Source organism: Hibiscus syriacus, unplaced genomic scaffold (assembly GCF_006381635.1).
Source record: "Hibiscus syriacus cultivar Baekdansim isolate YM2019G1 unplaced genomic scaffold, ASM638163v2 tig00113719_pilon, whole genome shotgun sequence".
Classification (NCBI taxonomy): domain Eukaryota; kingdom Viridiplantae; phylum Streptophyta; class Magnoliopsida; order Malvales; family Malvaceae; genus Hibiscus; species Hibiscus syriacus.
In genome coordinates, this window is record NW_024063467.1 from 889,367 (window position 1) to 912,621 (window position 23,255).

Sequence of the window (23,255 nt, forward strand, 5' to 3'; positions counted from 1 at the left end):
ATACTATTAATGTGTCACTCAAGCATCAACGTAAAGAAATACTAGTATATATAGTAATATTATTAATAATGCTGAGGAAAACTCTATCATCATATCGATCCGAGTCGAGTATCATTTAATTCCCCATTTATCTACCTTATTTATTACCCATCTATCAGCTCCTTCCCATTTTCCATTTTTGAGTTCAAAGAAGTTCTCCCTCAACAATTTTTATTCTGTCTGTTTTCTTCACTTTCGTTTCCCCGTAAAACAGTAGCAGCATCCACCTAGGGAAAAACTCGAAAGCTTCGTGTTTTTAGATTCCCATCCGAAACAAGATCACTTGATGGTGATGGTTTCATAGTATATCTACTCATTTTGGTAGCAAACCCTTTCTTTTTCCCACTGTTTTTTCCCGAGAAAATACTGAGTTTTCTGGACCCAATGGATGATAATATTTGTGAGTCATTGGAAGAACCCGATTTCGTCGGCGATGATGATTTGTTCGGTATTTTTGAGAGTTTAGATGGACTCGCCGAGTCGTTTCAGTTCCCCTTCACTCCGTGTGAAGAAATGGGTGCTGCTGGTTGTACACGAAATATGGTTCATCGAGTGCTCAAATGGAGTCCGAGACCGAGGAAAGTTCACCCAAAAGCAAGAGGCAGAAGGTGGTTTCTTTCGAGGAAACAACGACGAACCTCGATGGTCCTCAGAGGATGTCGCATATTAACGTCGAACGCAACCGGAGGAAGCAGATGAACGAGCATTTAGCCGTGCTCAGATCGTTGATGCCTTGCTTTTACGTCAAAAGAGTAAGTTTTTTTGTTTTACTTATCGTTATTTTTCTAAATAATCGGATTCGAACAATTACGTCTATAGTTTACGTGTCAATAATTATGTGTTAGGGGGATCAAGCGTCGATTATTGGGGGCGTGGTGGATTACATCAATGAGTTGCAACAAGTTCTACAATCTCTAGAGGCCAAGAAACAAAGGAAAGTTTACAGTGAAGTGTTGAGTCCGAGGTTGGTTTTGAGTCCGAGAACGACGGCGGCTCTCAGCCCTCGGAAGCCGCCGATAAGCCCGAGAACCCCACCGCCCGGTAGCCCATACAAGCCGAGGTTGCAAAAGGGTTATCTGTCTCCGAATGTGGCTAGTACCTCGCTCGAACCGTCACCTGCTTCCTCCACTTCCTCCGTCGACAACAACGAGCTTGTCGCGAACTCAAAGTCCCCGATAGCCGACGTCGAAGTGAAGTTTTTGGGCCCGAACCTCGTTTTGAAGACGGTATCTCCTCGGATTCCCCGCCAAGCTCTGAAAATAATCTCGGCTCTTGAGGAACTCCCACTCGAAATCCTCAATGTCCACATTAACACCGTTGATGAAAACATGCTTAATTCCTTCACGATCAAGGTAAAAAAAAAAACCCCGAAAAACTCCACCCCATTTTTTATAAAGCAAAACATCATCGGACTCAACTATGTCCCTTGATTTTGTTGTTTTTCTCTTAACTGCACTTTGATTATGAATGATTTCTTTCATCATTGACAACACCAGGGCATTTAGGGAAGTAGAATCCATCGTTAACTTTCACTTTTTTTTTGTCATCATTAATAAAATGAACAGTAAAACTGACATTGGAGTACTATAACGGTACTTACTGTAAAAAAACAAACAAATTTACTTACAACTCTTGGAAAACACAACCGTATAAGCCTATCGCTGAAAACAATGGCATCTTTGCTGTCGTTTTCATGCACAAATTTATGTTATGCAATAGTTTTATTGTGTTTTTTTTTTGGATGAGCAGATTGGGATTGAATGCCAGTTGAGTGCTGAAGAACTCGCCCACCAAATCCAGCAAACATTCGGCCATTGCTAGGGTTTACTTTTTCATTTAGGTTTGATAACTTGCATGTAACTGTAGATTAGTAATGTTAATTATCATGGCTTGCATGCATTTGCTGATTGTAGTGTACGTGTAACACGTCCTTGTAATTTTTGTAGTCTCTTAGGTCAAAGTTTAATTACTTTTTGCATACTTGCATGTAGGGGAAAATACAATTAATATCTATTTGTTTTGAGTTCAATCCATTTTTTTTCTTTTTTTTAAGTATCTTGGTATAGTTTAGACTTATATTAATATAAATAAATCGTTAATAATGTAATTCGAATCGAATATTATAAATGATTTGTTGTGGGATGACAATGGTCCTATGCATGCAATCTAAACAAGATCTTTCAGCAGTATCGTAGCAGGCAGGGAGGCCCAAACATTTGCATGACTGCCTTAAAGAGGCTTAATATTAATATATTAGGGACCACTATGAAAAATATCAATTTATTTATTTACTTTTTTAAAATTTTGTCTCATATTTCTACTCAAGTTTGGATCACGTAATAAAATCATTTTCTCAGCTGCTCAAATTCAGAAGAAAGGAATCAGAAATTCATTATAGTTTCTGAACCTATGGTTCAAATTGGAAGTGGACTGCTCCTATAAAAGTAAAAGAAAAGCATATGATAAAGGGTGGCGGCTCATCACACAATGTTAATTGGGCTGGGCTCTAAAATGTACATGGATTATAATAGTTCTATTGGGCAAATCTGACCACGTCCTCAAATCTCAAACAGTCCACATAGTCGTACCATAAAATTTTAATAGGTAAATTACCCGTTTAATATCTAAACTATTATTTTTTATCTGTTTTCAAAATTATACTTAATATTTAGTTTTAGTTTTATTTTAGTATCCGTCATTAAAAATTTTAATTTTATTTTAGTACCCCGTTCAAAATTTAACGTTAAATTAAAAAAAAGAGTTTATGTACTAAAACGGACTAAAATTGATAGTTTAGATAATAAACACGGTAAGTTTTTAATGACGGGTATTAAAATGAAATGAAAACTAAACGTTAGATATGATTTTGAAAAAATTGAAAATTTAAGTACTAAAGCGGAACAAAATTGATAGTCTAAGTATTAAATGTGTAGTTACCCAATTTTAATTCAATAGATTAAACAATCAATTCAATAATGATAAACAAAATCAAAAATTATATATGAATTTTAAAAATGTATGTTTAGTCGATTTAACAAGTTTTTAAGCTAGTTTTGTTCATGTTCTTAGTTTTTAAAAATTTATCTGGTAATTAGATTTTGTAGATTATTGCTGATGTATAACGAAAGTGCGAATAACATTTAACGCTTTATATAACTAATTTAGAATAAAATTTATATAGTGGTAAGCAGATTGATATCGCTTAAGTAAATATTTAGGTTCGAGTCATTGTATATGCAACAAATATCTGCTGGGAGACTTACCCACTAAAGCTAAGTGTGCGACTCGGGTCAATCCAGATTAGTTAGGGCGAAGCCTTAAAACTGGAGAACAATAAAAAAAGGAAAAAAGAAGAGTCTCCTTTTAAGTTATTTTCAGTTGAAAAATTGACGGTTGTTTAAGTTATACGTCAACATGACGACTGAGATATGATAGTCATTTGAGATTCTAGGATCATATTTTATCATGTCACAGTCAACATGTTAACGTTCAACTCAAAATATCATCCATTTTTAATGGAAAATGATGAGTTTGAAATATAATGAATAGTCAGGTGACCATTTTGTAACTTTTAATAGTCGAGGGACTTAACAAAACAACAATATATAGTCAGAAGACTATTTTAGTCAACATGTTAACGTTCAACTCAAAATATCATCCATTTTTAATGGAAAATGATGAGTTTGAAATATAATGAATAGTCAGGTGACCATTTTGTAACTTTTAATAGTCGAGGGACTTAACAAAACAACAATATATAGTCAGAAGACTATTTTATAATTTTTAATAGTCGAGGGATTTAATAAAATAATACCTATTGAAGATACTAATTTTTTTTACCCATTTTATTTATTTATTTATTATTATTATTATTAAAATTATTATTATTAAATATTATTATATATTATATTATTATTAAATAATTATTACATGCCCATTTACAAATCCAGATGACCCATTTACAAGCCCAACCCGGATCCAGTATAACCTTAACAGATTATTTCTTCCCAGCCACCCACCCATCATCACAGCCGTTGGATCTGGCTATGATCCAACGGTCCAGATGGTTCCAGCAGGAAACCCTAGGGTAATGATACCCTAGGGACACGTCTCAGCCAACCGAAGGCTCCAGAAGCTCCAACGCCAGCCGTCCACGCCATGGCTAAGGGTGAGTCACCACTGGTAGTCCGGTGACTCATCGAAACCCACTCTTCGGACCGGTCCGATGACCACACCGGTGGTGGCTATAAAAGCCACCACCCGAACCTGCAAGAAAAAAAAAGAGACGGAGACAGAGAAAAGAGACAGAAAATACACAGAGAGAAGAGAAATACAAAAAAAAAACAAAACACTACCAACGATCTCAACAACAACGCAGCAAAGAAACAGAAAAGAAAGAAAAAGAAGAAGAGAAACTCACCGAGGAAGCCCGACCACCGGATCTCACCAAAACCTTCGAAAATACCGAAGGTATTTCTTTGGATTTGCTCCGATTGGGAGCTATTTAGGAGAAAATAACGCTGGAACCGTCCTTAGGACGGTCCGATCTACCAAATAGTATGAAAATAAAATTTTCCGGCCACCGGATGCGGTGGCCGGCGGTGACGGTCACGGCGGCAGACGGTTGCCGTCAGGTGACCGGCTTCCCTCCGATGAGGGAAGCTAGAGAGAGGCCAGAGCTCTCTCTGCTTGAGAGAGAAAGAAAAAAAATGAAATGAAGGCTGGCCCTTCGGGCCAGCCGGTTTGGACCTTTTATAGGCCTTCCCGAACGACGTCGTTTCGGGAAGGACTATGCGCGTAATTAAAAAAAGTTAAATCCTTTCCGCCGTCCTCCGAACTTGTAAACTTTACATTTTAGTCATTAAATCGAATTCATAATACTTTTAATTTGATCTCGAAATTTTAATTTTATTTATTTTAGTCCTTTTGAATAAAATAATATATTTAGGATAAATAACAGATTTAATCCATTAATTTTAATAATTAATATTTTAATCCTTAGTTTATATTTTTAATTTATTTTATTCTAAAATCTGAATTTTATTTTAGTCACTAAATAAATAAAATAAAGAAATAGCATGTTTAATCCCTATAATTTTGATTAATTATGAATTAGGTTTTTAATTTTACTTTTACTATAATTTAGTCATTTATTTTAAATATTTTTATTGTTTTTAAATATATAGCTCTAATTGTATTTTTTTAATTTTACTTGTTTATATATTAAATATTTTTATTATGTAGTCATAAATATATATATAAATAAATATTTATTTTATTTTAATATTTATTTTTCAATATCGAAGAAAAGGACAGTCTTAATACAACTGGATGTCCTATTCTGGTATTTTAAATTATAAAAAATATATAAAAAAAATATTATTTAATTTTATTAAATTAATATTTATCAATATCAAAGAAAAGAGCTGTCTTAAGACACCTAGAAGTTCTTTTCCGATATTTTTAAATATTTTATAATTTTGAAATAATAGGATTATAAATTAAATATATTTTGAATTTTTAATAATAGAGACAATTTATAATTAAAAAGTACCAATTTTGGGCGTTGTAGGGGTGCTAATCCTTCCCTAAACGTAACCGACCACGAATCCCTTTTTATTATTAAAAAGAACAATTTTTGGTTATAAATGCAGATCAGTTCATTTTTTATTGGTGTTTTCTTAAAACTCTTTAAAAAAATAATTTTTAGGTATTCGACCTACCTAACCCAAAAGGTCGATGGCGACTCCCAAATTATTTTCAAAAAAAAACATTTATTTACATCAATTTTCCCGCCAAATATAATATTTCGTGCCCGGACGAAAACCGGTTACGACAGCTTGGCGACTCTGCTGGGGATTTAGTCAAACTTTAAAATCAATTGTAAATTGTCTCTATCAGTTAGAAATTAAAAATTCATATATTTAATTTTTAATTCTTTTCTTTCAAATTTTTTATTATTACTTATTATTTTTATATATTATTATTATTATTTTATTTTATTTATTTATTATATTCAATAATTAATTATTTTATTTGTTTGTTAGAGGTTTTAACATTTCTCCTCACACACAACACTTGCATTGCATAACATAAAGCTCTATAATTGAGTTTGTCCCTTTTAAGTGGGAGTGAAAGCGACGTCTTCGTGAAATTTATTCTCGTGTCAGACCTAGCAAGTAACTTTCGGGGTTCATATGCTCTATGTCTTCGTGAGAATTTATTCTCCGTGTCAGGTATAGAGAAATGTATCCCCTCGAATTGAACTTGATCCGCTCTGTGATGGACTAGGATTGAGGGTTTGACAGCCCAAGGGGACATCAACAAGGACAGTTCGAGTACCTTTACTCCTAGAACTGAAAACCTGCATATAATAAACCCTAGAAACTCTCCCGATCTGAAACCATGCCGAAATTTTGTCAGTAGGTATACACAAAGGAGAAATAAACTCTAGCTTTTAATTTATTTCTTTTTCCTGAATAAATGCATGCGAACTAGAAATCATGCAGTTAGGTTAATTTTTCCAAACAAAGCATGGAACTAGAAAGCATGAGGTTAAGATTTATACATTGATAGATAGATTTTTATAGTTGGTACTAACTATTATATTTTTTCTTATTTTTTTCATGCATGTTACATTTCTCTAATCTGTTCATATTGATTTCTTTTGTTTGCATTGCATGATCATGGCATAACCAAAAGGTGTTGACTTGAAAGACTGTTCACCAAATTGGAAAGAAATCATAAATGGACAAAAAGTTTTATGATCGAACAAAATATGATGCGGCCAAGGAAAGACATCCTGAAGAAACTACGAGGATCGAGGGAAGTTCTGTACATAGAGAACCGGTTATATTAATACTAAAAGTATTACACAAGGATCTTACCAGATTAATACCAAAAGCAGTCTATGGTAAGAACATCAGTCAGGGCATTCAGAGTAGTGGAGGTTTTTATGAAGCTCAAGCATGTTATTTGAAGGACTTGAACGATCAAAACAAGAAATTGAGCACAGAAATGAAAACCATGCATGAAGATTTTCAGAAGATCAGTCAAGCTTTTCGAAATGCTGGCATAGGAAACACCCCAAAAGAGTGGATAACAGGGGTCACCAAGCTGAAAAAGAATTGCAATAGATATGAGGATCTTGTTCAAGAACTTCTTGGACAAAAAGGTTCTCTTACAAGGGAAAATGAGCAACTTCGAGAAGTGACAGAAAATGAAAGAGAATGTCATGGAAGAGGTTGTAGTCCAGACAAGCAATATGTCCCTTAAGTTGATAGACTAATTTGGCTTTGGAGAAGTTAGGAATGAAATATATCCCTACATGTAAAGTTTTGTTTGATATACCGAAACTTTTGCGTTCAATGAAATCTGTTCTAAGATGATCACTCTTGAGTAACACCTTTTCATACATGCATTTGTATTTTGCATTTGTACATTTTTATGTTTGTATTTACATTTACATTTTTAAATTTACATCATGCATTAAAACATATTTAATTAAATAATAATGTTTATTTATTTTCAATATCAAAGAAAAGGGCAGTCTTAATATAACTGGATTTCCTATTCTGGTATTTTAAATAATTTACATTTACATTTTTACATTCACATATTTACATTTGCATTTGGCATCTTTGCATTTTTTATGTCATAATACATTAAAACATTCATTCATTAAAATAAGGATTTCAAACGAAGTGATCTTGGTTTTTCCTTGAAGCAAGAACGCTCAGCACGACACAAGAAAAATGTCTAAAGAAACTGAAGATATGCTAGCCAAATTTGAGATAAAGCAGAAAGAAATACAAGAGGAATTGAGGAGCAAGTTGGCACAAATCGAAGCTAATTCTCAGATCGATCTACTGAACAATATGAAAGAAATGATTGATAAGCATTTGACTGCTGGAAAGAGTCTTGTTGAAAACCCCACAAATTCTTTGGGTGTTACACCTGTTCATATTCCTGAGTTCACCTCTGTACCCCAGGAAATTCAGTCACCAATTTATTTTGCTGTTAAGAACTCACCATATCAAGCTGGAGCATCGTTCCCCACTGATTGTCCTACTACTTCTGAGTTGAAGCCTGATGAATTTTGTAATGAGGTCCTTGACCTAAACAAATCAGTTGAGAAGGAAAAATTCACTCAACTACTGGAAAATATAGAAGAGGTGATAAAATCTATAGAGACAGTTGAGACATTTTATGGGTTTGACGCCAAAGAACTAAGTTTGGTCCCTGGCCTGGTTATTCCACCAAAGTTCAAGGTTCCAGATTTTGAGAAGTATAATGGGACTACATGCCCTTCATATCACATCACTATGTATTGTCGTCGTATGACTGGCTATGTAGAGAATGAAAAATTGTTGAACCACTGTTTCCAAGACAATTTATCTGGGTCTGCATCCAGATGGTATAATCAGCTAAAACGTACTCAAATACGTTCTTGGAGGGATTTAGCTCAAGCTTTTTTGGGTCAATACAAGCACATGATTGATATGGCCCCTGATCGAACAATGTTGCAAAGCATGAATATGAAGTGCAATGAAAGCTTTCGACAATATTCACAATGATGGAAAGACGTTGCTTCTCAAGTACATCCACCATTGACTGAAAAAGAGTTCACTACTTTGTTCATCAGCACATTAAAATTTCCTTATGTTAATCACATGATAGGGGTTGTCCCTAATAATTTCTCTGACATCATCATAAGTGGAGAAATCATCGAAATGGCTATCAAGAATGGCAAGATAAGAGGCTCTGACAATACTAAAGTCAAGAAAGAAGCTGGGGTTAATACAATGAGGTCTTATTCAGTTAAACATGGTGTCAAACCTTATAGAGTGATCAAGAAGAAAAAGAATGTGCAAGGATTTCAATTTCCTCCCTTCCACTGTTCGAGTGAAAAATTGCATCAAAAAATGCTCTCAGCCAGATCAATTACTCCACAACTTGATCAATCACAATGGCCTCCAAATGAGAATTGGACCTATAAGGAAGTTCCTTGGATAAATCAAACTAGAATTCCAAATTTTTCAGTTAAGGTTCCTGTTAACCTTAAGGGAAATTTCCAAGACCCTTTAGAGCAAGCAATTCAAAAATGCAAGATAAAAGAAGGGGTTAAGTTTCAATGTTCAGAAACCATTGTTGCAACAAAAACTAATGTAACCAAATCCTACGAAGAATATCAGGCACAAGAAAATGGGAAAAGAAATCAAAAGGCTCCTATGGATGTAATTCGAGATTGGCCTATAGGTCTAAGAAAGAATGAGGCAGATATAACCCAGAAGACACCTCAGATATCTATATCAGATTTTCCGAAAACCAGTAAGGTAATGGGAAACTTAAGGAGTCTGGTTAATACTACCCCAGTTATAGCTGAAATGAGCATTCAGAACCCCCTCAATAACATGAGAGCATTCATTCGTTCAGAACGATCAAAGAAAGTGATAGCTTCGCGAGCAAGAAAAAATCTAAAGGTGTTTCAAGAATCTATCTCAGACCTGTACCCTCATTTGGTTAAAGGTCAATACATCACACCAAGATTGGTGAAGGTGTCACCAAGGCCTTATGCTCATTGCTATTATCAAAATAGCTTCTGTAATTTTCACTTGGGAGTATCTGGACATTCAACAGGCAATTGTAGGTCACTGTTGAAAGAAATAGAGATGCTTGTTGACAAAAGAGTCATGACACAAGAAATGATCAAAAAAATGGGGGACAAATAAGGATAAAAATCCTGGGCCAAGTACATACCCAACAATAGAGGAGTGATGAGTCATGATAAATAAATAAGTGGAAGTGTTATCTACCACTATAGTACTTTTCTATTTTCAGCATCTTGTTTGAACTTGTTTTTTTGTTTCTTTCTCCGCCTTTTGTGCAAAAAAATAAATTGTGTTGGTTTTATGGTTATGAGCAAAGAATCAAGTTTTAATCTTGAGATTATTGAGTATCAAGTAGATTAAATATTCTTTTAAATTTGCAAGAGTTATAGATCTATTGGCAAGTGATAAAATTATATCTTCCATATCCCATCCAACACCAATTACTCGACCTTTACCAAAACCAAATCCCGACACTACATTTATCTGAGACTCTGAAGAAATGTCTCTACCTGTTTTTGAGACACAAACTCTAGATGTTTACCTTCTCGGGTAGAGTCGATTGATTGATGATACTACCTTCCACCATATACATGACTTTATAAGTCACACATTTGTCCTTCTAAATACAAAACCATCATAAACCAAAAGACCTCAAAAGAACCAAACTTTCAACTATTCGTGAATTTTACTGTAAGAAGAGACGAGATGAGGCATCATGGACCAACTCATTGATGATAATTTCGAGTGATTAGGGCATACTCAAAGAAGAAGGGGAAAATGATTGATTGAAATAAATATATCATGCATTAATTACATTTTTTCATGTAAATAAAGTTAATCTTGAATATTCATCCCCCTGTGGATACCTCTTTTTACAAAGGTTTCTGTGTATGAGATATGAACGCATTGTTTCATTTATCCTTTAATATATATATATATATATATATATCTATCATTTGTTGTCCCCATTTGAGCCTGAATATTTTTTCTTCTAATTCAACCCTAACCAAGGATCACCCTCTACATTGGGGGGCAAGGTAAAGGATATTGGCTCACAAGAATAAAGATTGTCAATACAGTTTTATTACGAAGACAAGTTTCCATGAAGTCATGAAAGTTTTGAACTACAAAGTATGTCAAATACAGAGTGCTTGAAGATCAATCCAATCAAGAATAATGGAAAACCTCCAAAATGCAAAAGGAAAAGGAGGTGCTCAAAGCAATTGAAGTATTATACTCATCCAGCAAAGAAAGAAGAAAAAAAAGAAAAAGGAAAATTGAATCAAGATGGGTGATTTATTGAGCCTCAAGTTACAAGGTTGATCAAGTACAAACAAGAAGAGCAAGAAATTCTGGAGATATGAGAAAATGGAAATGAATCCAAAATTTGGCAGTCTTGAGGGATCCAGTTGATGGAAAATTCCCTAGCAAGGCAGATCCAAGTCAAACAAAACAAGATTGATGGCATCAGAATGAATTGATCCTTGGTTTGATGACCCTTAAACACTTATTTGGGCCTTTTTATCCCTTTTTTTCATAACCATAAGCCATGGCCTACGTTACGTACCTGAAAAGTCCATTTTAATCGTACATGGATTTCTAAGTAAAAGAGAATATCTTCAGAATTCATTCCGCCTCTCAAGATTGATTTTTATTTGCAAAAATTGGTTTTTAAAATCTTTAATGCATGATATGAAAAATGATAAAAGGAGGGTTCAAGATATAAATTTTTAAAAAAACATCTTTGAAACCAAAGGAGGATTCGAGTTGAAAACCTGAAAAGGTGGCTCGAATATTGAATGGTGCAACAACGACATAAGAGACGATCTTAAGCTCTTAATGAAGCACCAACATCTCAAAAACGTTCCTGAGATTCTGGAAACGAGAAGCATCTCTACAAGATGAGCATAACAACCATTTCTTCAAGTTAGTGGAAGCCCGAAGGACATACTGAACCAACTTGAAAGAACTACTTTACCAAAATCAACCTACACCTCAAATCAGTCAATAATTTTGACACTTGCCATAGGACTATGATTTTTGAATGATTTAAAAGTGTAGTTGATTTATTTGATATTCATTAAACTCATTGTTTATGATTCGATTATATTGTGAACCTGAAAGGGATAATACTTTGCAAAATTCTTTCATTCTTCAATAAAGAAAGGAGAAAAAACATTTTCAAACAATACACTCTCAAATGAGGAAGGTCCTTAAAGCAATTGTTGCTTATTCTACCTCTGTTGTAGAAAAAGAATGAACGAAGCCAGAAGAATGAAGCGCTTCACATTTTTGAAGGCAAGTGGTCCAAGAAGCCAGAAAGTCTAGAGAATTGAACTTGTGAACTCTCCTATGACATTAGCAATTCATCAAGAAAGATTATCGTTTATCTCATGCTGAGGGCGATAAGCATCACCAGAAAGATTATTTTCCCCAACCATCAATTCATGTTCTCTAGAAGATTACATCATAAAGCCATGAACAAGTCACTACCTGCACTCTGGTTATACCGTGATGCTGGCTCAAGTCTTGATACATTATTGCTACTTCTTCTATGCTGATCATTTTCTTTGTCAAGATGATATTCATTATGTCCTTCAGAAGATTGCTGAATTTGAATTTGAGGACTTATGGCACAAAATAAGACATTGGAACAGAATCTACCCTTATAGGCCTTTTATATAGGGTAACATTGGTTACAGGATTCCAAAAGTTGAAGATGACAAATTTTACTGCAACTAAACCGTTCCATAATTCGAAAAGAGTGGGATATATTGAAGCAGCAAAAGAGACAGTTTGTTGTAGCAATCATTGCAAGTAAATACACCAACAAAAATCTTCAAGCCCATCACAATGATGTTTATTTCTTCCAGTAAGGTTGTTACGCTGGATGCCACTTACAACAAGGTCGAATTCGACAAAACTACTCATCAATTGCTCCAACCGATCATCATTCAGTTCTTGCACATCTGTTTTCAAAAGTATGCCAAGACAGTAAAAGGCAACTTCTGCATCATTGATCCCAGAGAAAAGAGACAGGACATTGATACCATCATGGAACATGTCTCTATACAGATCCTTGTGTATGGTTTTAGGGAAACCTAGAAGCATTTCCACCTCATCAGATTCAAGTGGAACAATTTTATTCTTTTCAACCCATACCAGATTCCATTTTCAGCACTCATCAAGAACATACTTCTGGACACTCGAAGGTGGCTCATTGTCATAAGCTTCAAGAGCCTTACAGATCCTTTCTGTCAATTTGGCACTTCCTGTACATGATTATAAACAGTTCAACTTTGTTCTTGAATCCCATGAAGGCCATCATTTCTTTGTCAATGGAAAAGCATCAGCACATGGAGGAAGCAGAATAAGAGAAAATCTGTTCTCAATTGGCAGAATTATGAATATAGCCCTTTTCAGTGTAGTAGCATGAAAATGCTTCGAATCTACAAATTCTGGCTCTACATCGAATAAGTACTGTGATATTCCAGTCCAAACATTAACTGGAGCAAGTGCCATGTGCTCATAGTAGAAATAAGAAGACTCAATAGCATCTTCTGAAAGTGTTCTTTGAGTTATCTGATCTGGTTTGGTATGAACCCCAAAAACCAATCATTGGATTTTAAAGATGAATTTGCTCATAGTAGAAATAAGAAAACTCAATAGCATCTTCTGGAAGTGTTCTTTGAGTTATATGATCTGGTTTGGTATGAACCCCAAAACCAATCATTGGATTTAAAAGATGAATTTGCTCATAGTAGAAATAAGGAGACCCAATAGCATCTTCTGGAAGTGTTCTTTGAGTTATCTGATCTGATTCGGTAGGAACCCCAGAACCGATCATTGGAATTGAAAGATGAACTGCATGATCATCTTCATTAAGAAGCTTCTTTTCAAGCTTCCTCTGCTTCTTCCTTTTCCACAAATCATAGCCCAAGTTTCGCCTTTGCTTGTAATTGGGATCATTGCATAATGGCTTCCTATCTTCTACCATAAGAAGTGCATCAGTAACCTTAGCCATTTGATCAGCACATATAAAATCTGTCAATTCTGCAATTGATGAATCTGAACCACATCTCTCCATGGTTATTGAAGCCTCAACCTCTGAGAATCCCATTTTTGTCAAGTATAACAGTTTACTCTCCTCATCAGAATCAGAATTCATGATTTCCTCGATATCAGAAGAACTATCAATATCTGTGAAATCATCCTGAAAGATCGCTTCATAATCAGATGAGTTGTTATCAGGATCAACATGTTGCATGGGTGCGGATTTTTGATGAGCTTATACCATTGTATATGTAGTCTTGCCATTGCATCAGATTAATGTTTGCATAAATTGGTTTCTCTCCACAGAAAAGAATATTTCAGAGATGGCCTTCACTGAAAGATGATAAGCCACTGTGTCAGCCTGGAACGGATTACCAAGCTATTTTTACTACTCTGTCCGACTAAATCCTTCCAGATACAGAAAATGGTCACCTCATTCAGAAGACACATATCTCAGACGTTTCTGTTAGAATGATTGAGTACTTCTTAAGTTTGTGACAACATGAAGAGAATTCCATTTACTTGACAATACTACTGTTTAGTAACACCATAATGAGAGCATTCAAGATAAACAGATTTGGGGCACGAATAAAGCCACAAGTACCTACAACAATGTATTGTCAAAATTAGACCTCTTGGGATCATGATATTCAAGTCAAACAGACATTTGAGAGTAAACCAGAAGCACAATATTGGGGCATCTCAACAGCCCATTTCAGATAGAAATATTCCATGTGGGACATCTTGAGGGCTCATTTCCACCAATAATATGAATATTTGGGCATTCTTGGAGGCTCATCTCAACAAGAAGTAATGTTGAGCATACTTTTAGCATCTGTATCAGCAAATGTTGGGGCATTTTAAAGATTCCTTCAGACAGATCCATGTGGGGCATTTTGAAGGCTCAGATTAACAAGAAGCAAATGTTGGGGCATGCTGAAAGCCCATTTCAATCAGAATCAAAACTGTTGATGCATTTTAAACACTTGTATTAGCCAATGTTGGGGCATGCTGAAAGCCCACAACATCGTGTGTCAAGATCATTGACTTGAACAAATATTTCCAATGAGACAGAAAGGTGTGAAGAATGAAAATGGTGAAACAGTGATAATCGAGCTGACTATACATAATTGCTTCGTTCATCAAGCAGGTATATTATGATCATGTTGTTGAACAAATATATACTCAGCAAGTATGGTTTCAAGTACCCAATCTTCTTAACCATGTATCACATGACAGCGTGTTCTTTGTTAAGCTACATCATGGTTGCATGGATAAAGATGGTCCCCATGCAGACTATTCGATCCAGGGTTCAGTTCCTCGAGATCTCAGCTTTGAATTTTGTATTCTCTGTATCGGTGACAATTGAAAATATTTCTTTGAGATTTCCTGGCAGTTAGTTTCATACCATACTGTTGGAATTACGAAGCTGTTTTTCACAATAGTTTTCGCTTAATCGATGACATTGGAAAGGGATACTCGATTCACTTATATTACTGTTATTCCCGTTGTTATTGGGGTTTTTATTGCCAGCCAGGAATGAACTGAATTTTTATCTATTTTGGGTTTTATCATGTGCGTTTCATCCCCATCAGCAAGAATTCCACAGATATCTTTCTGTACATGGATCCTATAGATGAAGTACTTCTACTTTCTACAATGCTCATTACAGAAGAAAACGTGATCAGTATTACATTTGCCCTTGCCCAGGATGATATAGAGATCAATTAGTGTCTCCTATTCAATTTGACACCAGCACATTTTGTGAATTTGACCAACTATTTTTGGTCATACCAGTATTTCACCTGTATTCCCACTGAGTTTTGTTCTCAAGTGGTTTTGTGACATCATACAAAAACTTTGAAAACCATGCAAAGAGCTGTATTGACCAGCAATTCGAGCAGAAGCCTCAGGAGATGAAGAATTTGTTGTCAAATGTTTTATGAACCAGTGATTATGGTGTTAAACCAATGTTGTTATCATATGGTTTTCCTTTATTGATACAAGATGAAGATTTCTTTCCATAGAAGGAGAATTAAAATTTTAAACAAGAAACTAGTAGTACCAACTAAGGTTGAATGACATGTTGTTGTTAAGCATTTCGATATGATATGATCCAAGTTGCCTTATTTGAGATCTGATTATATATGGAAATATGAAAGGAATTGGAATAAATCTTCCTTATGATGTGTTTCAAGAGTTAAAATAGAACATACTCTACTCTCCCAATTAATCATTGCTGAGTCAGGCATATCTACATCTACACTCTTCAAAGATGATAGATTCCCTTTTTAAAGATGACAGATTATCTTTTCAAAGATGAAAGCTTTATCGGATTTCTGCACAAGTCCAAGCAAAGAAAATTAGTTTTATCCAAGACAAAATGGGACATCAAGGTCATAGTTCTGACTACAGCAAGAGTTCCACAAATAAACCATTCCTTCAGAGACTTTCATGAAGCAAAGAAGACATAAAGATACAAGTTAATCAGATGATTCTGCAGAAATGCAAGCTCTACACTGATATCCAGAAGTGACCCTGACAGTAAATGATGAAGTGGAGGAAAACCAAGTTCACCATTTTTGAAGCCAAATGAAGATTGCATCAACATTCATGCATCATATTTAGGCATTTGCAAAAATAGGTGCATTTTCATTCATTTTATTCATGTTGAATTTTGACAGGAATTTCAAAGATTTTAGCAAAGATTTAAATCCATCATTCAATGGATCAACTTTTCCAGTTCGAGTTCATAATGAGAAGAACTCATCTGAAGAAGGAAGAAGAAGTTCATAATGAGAAGAATTTGTTCAACCTTTTGTTTAAATTCATCATATGATGGATTAACATTGCCAGGTAGAGTTCATAATGAGAAGAACTCGTCATCTGAAGAAGGAAGAAGAAGTTCATAATGAGAAGAATTTGTTCAACCTTTTGTTTAAATTCATCATATGATGGATTAACATTGCCAGGTAGAGTTCATAATGAGAAGAACTTGTCATCTGAAGAAGGAAGAATAAGTTCATAATGAGAAGAATTTGTTCAACCTTTTGTTTAAATTCATCATATGATGGATTAACATTGCCAGGTAGAGTTCATAATGAGAAGAACTCGTCATCTGAAGAAGGAAGAATAAGTTCATAATGAGAAGAATTTGTTCAACCTTTTGTTTAAATTCATCATATGATGGATTAACATTGCCAGATCCGCTTTTCCAGAGGAAGTTCATAATGAGAAGAACTCATCTGAAGAAGGATGAAGAAGTTCATAATGAGAAGAACTCATCAAGAGCTTATTCAACCTTTTGAATGACTCCATCACAGAAAGAAAGAGGTCAACATCATCCCCAGCGGAAAGTTCATAATAAGAATAACTCATCTGAAGAAAGAGAAGAATTTATTCAACATCTTCATTATGATCAAGTGAAGCCAAATGGATAAAAAAAATTTATTATCTTTTCATCTTTGCCCTATTCCTGTTAACTCAAGAATGAGCAAAGAGGGGCAGCTGAAGATACTAATTTTTTTTACCCATTTTATTTATTTATTTATTAATTATTATTATTATTATTATTAAAATTATTATTATTAAATATTATTATATATTATATTATTATTAAATAATTATTACATGCCCATTTACAAATCCAGATGACCCATTTACAAGCCCAACCCGGATCCAGTATAACCTTAACAGATTAGGGTTTCTTTCTTCTCAGCCACCCACCCATCATCACAGCCGTTGGATCTGGCTATGATCCAACGGTCCAGATGGTTCCAGCAGGAAACCCTAGGGTAATGATACCCTAGGGACACGTCTCAGCCAACCGAAGGCTCCAGAAGCTCCAACGCCAGCCGTCCACGCCATGGCTAAGGGGTGAGTCACCACTGGTAGTCCGGTGACTCACCGAAACCCACTCTTCGGACCGGTCCGATGACCACACCGGTGGTGGCTATAAAAGCCACCACCCGAACCTGCAAGAAAAAAAAAAGAGACGGAGACAGAGAAAAGAGAGACAGAAAATACACAGAGAGAAGAGAAATACAAAAAAAAAACAAAACACTACCAATGATCTCAACAACAACGCAGCAAAGAAACAGAAAAGAAAGAAAAAGGAAGAAGAGAAACTCACCGAGGAAGCCCGACCACCGGATCTCACCAAAACCTTCGAAAATACCGAAGGTATTTCTTTGGATTTGCTCCGATTGGGAGCTATTTAGGAGAAAATAACGCCGGAACCGTCCTTAGGACGGTCCGATCTACCAAATAGTATGAAAATAAAATTTTTCGGCCACCGGATGCGGTGGCCGGCGGTGACGGTCACGGCGGCAGACGGTTGTCGTCAGGTGACCGGCTTCCCTCCGATGAGGGAAGCTAGAGAGAGGCCAGAGCTCTCTCTGCTTGAGAGAGAAAGAAAAAAAATGAAATGAAGGCTGGCCCTTCGGGCCAGCCGTTTTGGACCTTTTATAGGCCTTCCCGAACGACGTCGTTTCGGGAAGGACTATGCGCGCAATTAAAAAATAGTTAAATCCTTTCCGCCGTCCTCCGAACTTGTAAACTTTACATTTTAGTCATTAAATCGAATTCATAATACTTTTAATTTGATCTCGAAATTTTAATTTTATTTATTTTAGTCCTTTTGAATAAAATAATATATTTAGGATAAATAACAGATTTAATCCATTAATTTTAATAATTAATATTTTAATCCTTAGTTTATATTTTTAATTTATTTTATTCTAAAATCTGAATTTTATTTTAGTCACTAAATAAATAAAATAAAGAAATAGCATGTTTAATCCCTATAATTTTGATTAATTATGAATTAGGTTTTTAATTTTACTTTTACTATAATTTAGTCATTTATTTTAAATATTTTTATTGTTTTTAAATATATAGCTCTAATTGTATTTTTTTTAATTTTACTTGTTTATATTTTAAATATTTTATTATGTAGTCATAAATATATATAATAAATAAATATTTATTTTATTTTAATATTTATTTTTCAATATCGAAGAAAATTACAGTCTTAATACAACTAGATGTCCTATTCTGGTATTTTAAATTATAAAAAATATAAAAAAAATATTATTTAATTTTATTAAATTAATATTTATCAATATCAAAGAAAAGAGCTGTCTTAAGACACCTAGAAGTTCTTTTCCGATATTTTTAAATATTTTAATTTTGAAATAATAGGATTATAAATTAAATATATTTTGAATTTTTAATAATAGAGACAATTTATAATTAAAAAATACCAATTTTGGGCGTTGTAGGGGTGCTAATCCTTCCCTAAACGTAACCGACCACGAATCCCTTTTTATTATTAAAAAGAACGAATTTTTGGTTATAAATGCAGATCAGTTCATTTTTTTATTGGTGTTTTCTTAAAACTCTTTAAAAAAAATAATTTTTAGGTATTCGACCTACCTAACCCAAAAGGCCGATGGCGACTCCCAAATTATTTTTAAAAAAAAACATTTATTTACATCAATTTTCCCGCCAAATATAATAATTCGTGCCCGGACGAAAACCGGTTACGACACCTATAATCGGGGTACTTTATCCTATATATTTATATGTACTATTTTATAATCACCTTAGCTAATATATATATACATATAAATAAGAAAAAGAAGAAAGAGCGGTAATCTTAATATATCAATTTAGTTTTAAGTCACGAATAATTGTGGCATAATATCAAACATGATAGAATATTTTAAGGATAAAAATGAGTGTCCTATTATGAGAAAATTAATATTGAATTTCGAATTTATACCCGATAATTGTCTCCTCAATACTACACTAATCATCACCAGTGTACAACAACAATTATCAATTACTTAAATTATATGAATCAAAAGTAGTCAAACTAACTTTGAATCTGTAGCTGGTGACTCACTTGTACATCTAACAATGTTGATTTAAAGCAGCCTATGTCAAAGTAGGTTCAGGTTTTCGTGATCAATCTAGATAAATACTATTACGATTCTACTGACCAGATTAATGAAAGCTAGGTGTTTGAAATTATTCTTGATCAAACGCTTGGTAATTGATATATCTGCAGAGTAAAAACACTAATGTTTCTGTGTCAGGAAACTAGTTTTAATTTATGTAATAATCTATGAATCAATGCTTGTTCTTGCTAGAAAAGATCTAGTCAGTTAATCCTTAAGTAGTGTTGCTGAGCATATGTTTGGTTGTAGTTTTTGCTTAAATTTTGCAAAGAGTATTCGCCATGGGAGTTGTTAGCGGTTCTAGTTCAGCTGCCCGAACTCCACTAGGATTAAGCACAAAGTTTTCTACTCAAAGATGTATATTGAGAAAGCCTTGCATTGTAGCGTTTAAAGCAGATAAATCCCATAATACAGCACTAGTTATGCCTCAAGAACTTAATCTTTCGCCGGTGGAAACTGCTACGATTCACCCGAAGAGACGCGGGAAAGCTAGAAAAGCTTTGAAAACTGCAAACCGTGTCTTGACTGATGACGGTTCTCCGTGCACCATGGACGTAGATTACAACGAAGCTGCTGCGAAACTTGAAAGCATTTATAAGCTTAGTCCTTCAACTCGAACATTTGATGAAGAAGGGGGAAAAGTCGAGACAAAAGGACGTCCGCTGAGGAGAAAGAAGTCTAAAGAAAGTGATAGGAAAGCAGATAATGTTAATGATAAGATTGTCGTTGGGAACGGACTAAGAAGACTAGAAGATTGAATCTTGGTAGAACAGTTGAACTGAAAAGAACAGAGAGGGAAAGCCAGTTGTTTCTGGTCAGAATAAAAAGGGTATTGTGAACGAAAGCGAGAAGATCGATAGGCTAGTCCGGGACTATTCAGCTTCGACCGATTTGGTCAGCCTGGACTGGAAAAAGATGAAGATACCTCCAGTTCTACCGTCCACTGAGCGTACTTGGTTGTTTAAGCTAATGCAGACAATGAAGGTTTGCACCTTTTCAATAAACAAAGAGAGACCGCTGCCACGTGTTAGTGTTTGAAACTTTTGTTGTGCTTACCACTAAGATATTTCAATCAAACTGCAGGCATTGCTTGAGGCGAAAGATAACTTGCAAAAGGAATTGGGTAGAGATCCTACTGAGGATGAATTAGCCGAGGCAAAAAATATGAGCGCAGCTGAAGTGAGTAAACATTTAGAGGTCGGTCGAGCTGCTAGAAATAAGATCATTAAGGTAATTCCTCTTCCTCCACCAGTGATAGTAGGGTTGTTTTCACTTTCAGTTGGTTTCGTAGAACATATATTAGTCTTTTATATATGCTACTGGTGTTGATGTACCACTAGCCTATCATTCCTTGGCCAAATTTTCTATGATGAAACTTGAAATAATTCGACCAGGAGCCATGTTTTGATATCACCATTTTAAAAGTGTTTGTCTAGTTTGTGGATAAAGCTTATTATGAGAATTTTTGGCATTGGCTTTCGATAGTAACTGCTGAGAGGTATTGCTTTCTTTTCATGCAGCATAATCTTCGGCTTGTTTTGCTTGTGATAAACAAATATTTTCAAGATTTTGCAAAATGGTCCAAGATTTCAAGACCTTTGTCAGGCAGGAGTCAAAGGACTTGTTACAGCCATTGATCGCTTTGAACCGAGAAGGAAATTCCGGCATTCAACATACGGTCTTTTTTGGATTAGGCATGCAATTATACGTTCCATGACGGTATCAAACTTCACACGTGTCCCATTTAGACTTGAATCGGTATTCTCTCCTCACTTCAGCATGCTATGTTTTATTGCTTATATTAAAAACACCATGATGGTTTACATGAAAAAAAGTAGCAACATTGACATTTTGGCATCCTTCAAATTTAGTGAAAAGGCCAAAGTAGGGATGAAGGATAACCCTTTTTCAAGTGTCTGATGGAAAAACTCATCACTGAAAACGTATATGATGACAATTAATTCAACACTTTGGTCTTTGGAACTAAGCAGCTCTTGTAGAGGAATCTAACTGCAAGCTGATGATATCATCATGCCTGAAATGCTTGAGGCCAAAGTCAATCATACATGTGAATATTGGATATTCTGTTTTCCATTTATGTTAGTGACACTCTGAACGCCTGCCTTATGCTGATAAATCTTGGTTCAAGAGTTTCGTCCGATAAACTGAGCAGTAGAAGCCATGGCTGCTTCTTTTGTAGAGATATGCTGCAACAATTTACCTGTTTATTTAATGTAGGTTAGAGCAGAAATCCAAAGAGCCAAACTGGAATTAATGTTTGAACTTCATAGAGAACCAACAGATGATGAAGTAATTGAAAAGGTTGGGATCCCTGATCCTGAGAGGTACCAAGAAGTAATGAGGGCCTCAAAACCCATTGGATCTCTTCATTCAAGGCATTCGGTCACGCAAGAAGAGTTCATTGCGGAATCACCGATGTTGATGGTGTCGGCGGTGATCACCGGAGGCAACCCACTCTTCTCAGGCTCGCACTCGATGATGTGGTAAGCCTATATCCTCTTTTAACTAACAGTCTCACAGTATGCAACTAAAAACCCTGTTTTCTTTTCCCAGCTTGATTCTCTGAAGCCCAAGGAGAACCTGGTGATTAGGCAGAGATATGGACTAGATGGTAAAGGTAATAGAACATTGGGAGAAATTGCTGGGAACTTAAATATTTCGAGAGAAATGGTCCGAAAGCACGAAGTGAAGGCGCTAATGAAGCTCAAGCATCCGGCTCGAGTGGACTATCTTCGCCGGCACGTTGTCCGAATTGTATCAGCATCCTTGGCGGTCATCTATATATCTCCCCCCTATATACTTCTATTGGCTCATGACTGTAGTTTCTGTATACTGATGATCTTGTATCATAGTCATTTAACCACATGAACATAGAGTTCTCATACATGTAATATAAATTTCGAATACTCAGAAAGAGTGTAAAGCCCTAATTATACACCACACGTAATCGTTTTATCACTCTCCTGGTAATAGTGTGATATACGTTGCTCAGATCGCATTGAATCCTTCCTCTTTGGGAAAGATTTAAAATAAAAATTATAAATTAATAATGAATAAAAACAAATAATAAAAAAATTCGTAACGTTTATTTATTTATAGGGTAAAGTACACAAATGGTCTCTCGACTACAGGGTATTGTTTTATTAAGTCATTCGACTACTAAAAGTTACAAAATAATATTTCGACTATAGAATATTACTTTATTAAGTTCATTATTAAAAGTTGCAAAATTGTCACTTAACTATTCATTATGTTTCATACTCGTAATTTTCTGTGAAAAAATTGATAGTTGTCTAAGTTGAACGTTAACATGATGACTGAGATATGATAGTCGTTTGAGGTTCCGAAATAAGATTTTATTATATCACAATCAATAGGTTAACGTTCAGTTCAGAATACTATCATTTTTTTAACTAAAAAGGACGAGTTTAGAACATAATGAATAGTCGGATGACCACTTTGTAACTTTTAATAGTGTAGACACCAAATTTCATCTCATTATAATATTTAATATAAAGCATATTATATATATATTATGTGTTATATTATTTATTTATTATTTCATTAC

At 34.8% G+C, this 23,255-nt stretch overlaps 2 pseudogenes; both read left to right on the top strand.

Annotated features, from left to right (window-relative positions):
• Positions 1-423: 423 nt before the first annotated feature.
• Positions 424-1,860, top strand: LOC120186643 (annotated as a pseudogene).
• Positions 1,861-19,889: 18,029 nt separating this feature from the next.
• Positions 19,890-22,555, top strand: LOC120186752 (annotated as a pseudogene).
• The last annotated feature ends 700 nt before the right edge of the window (positions 22,556-23,255 follow it).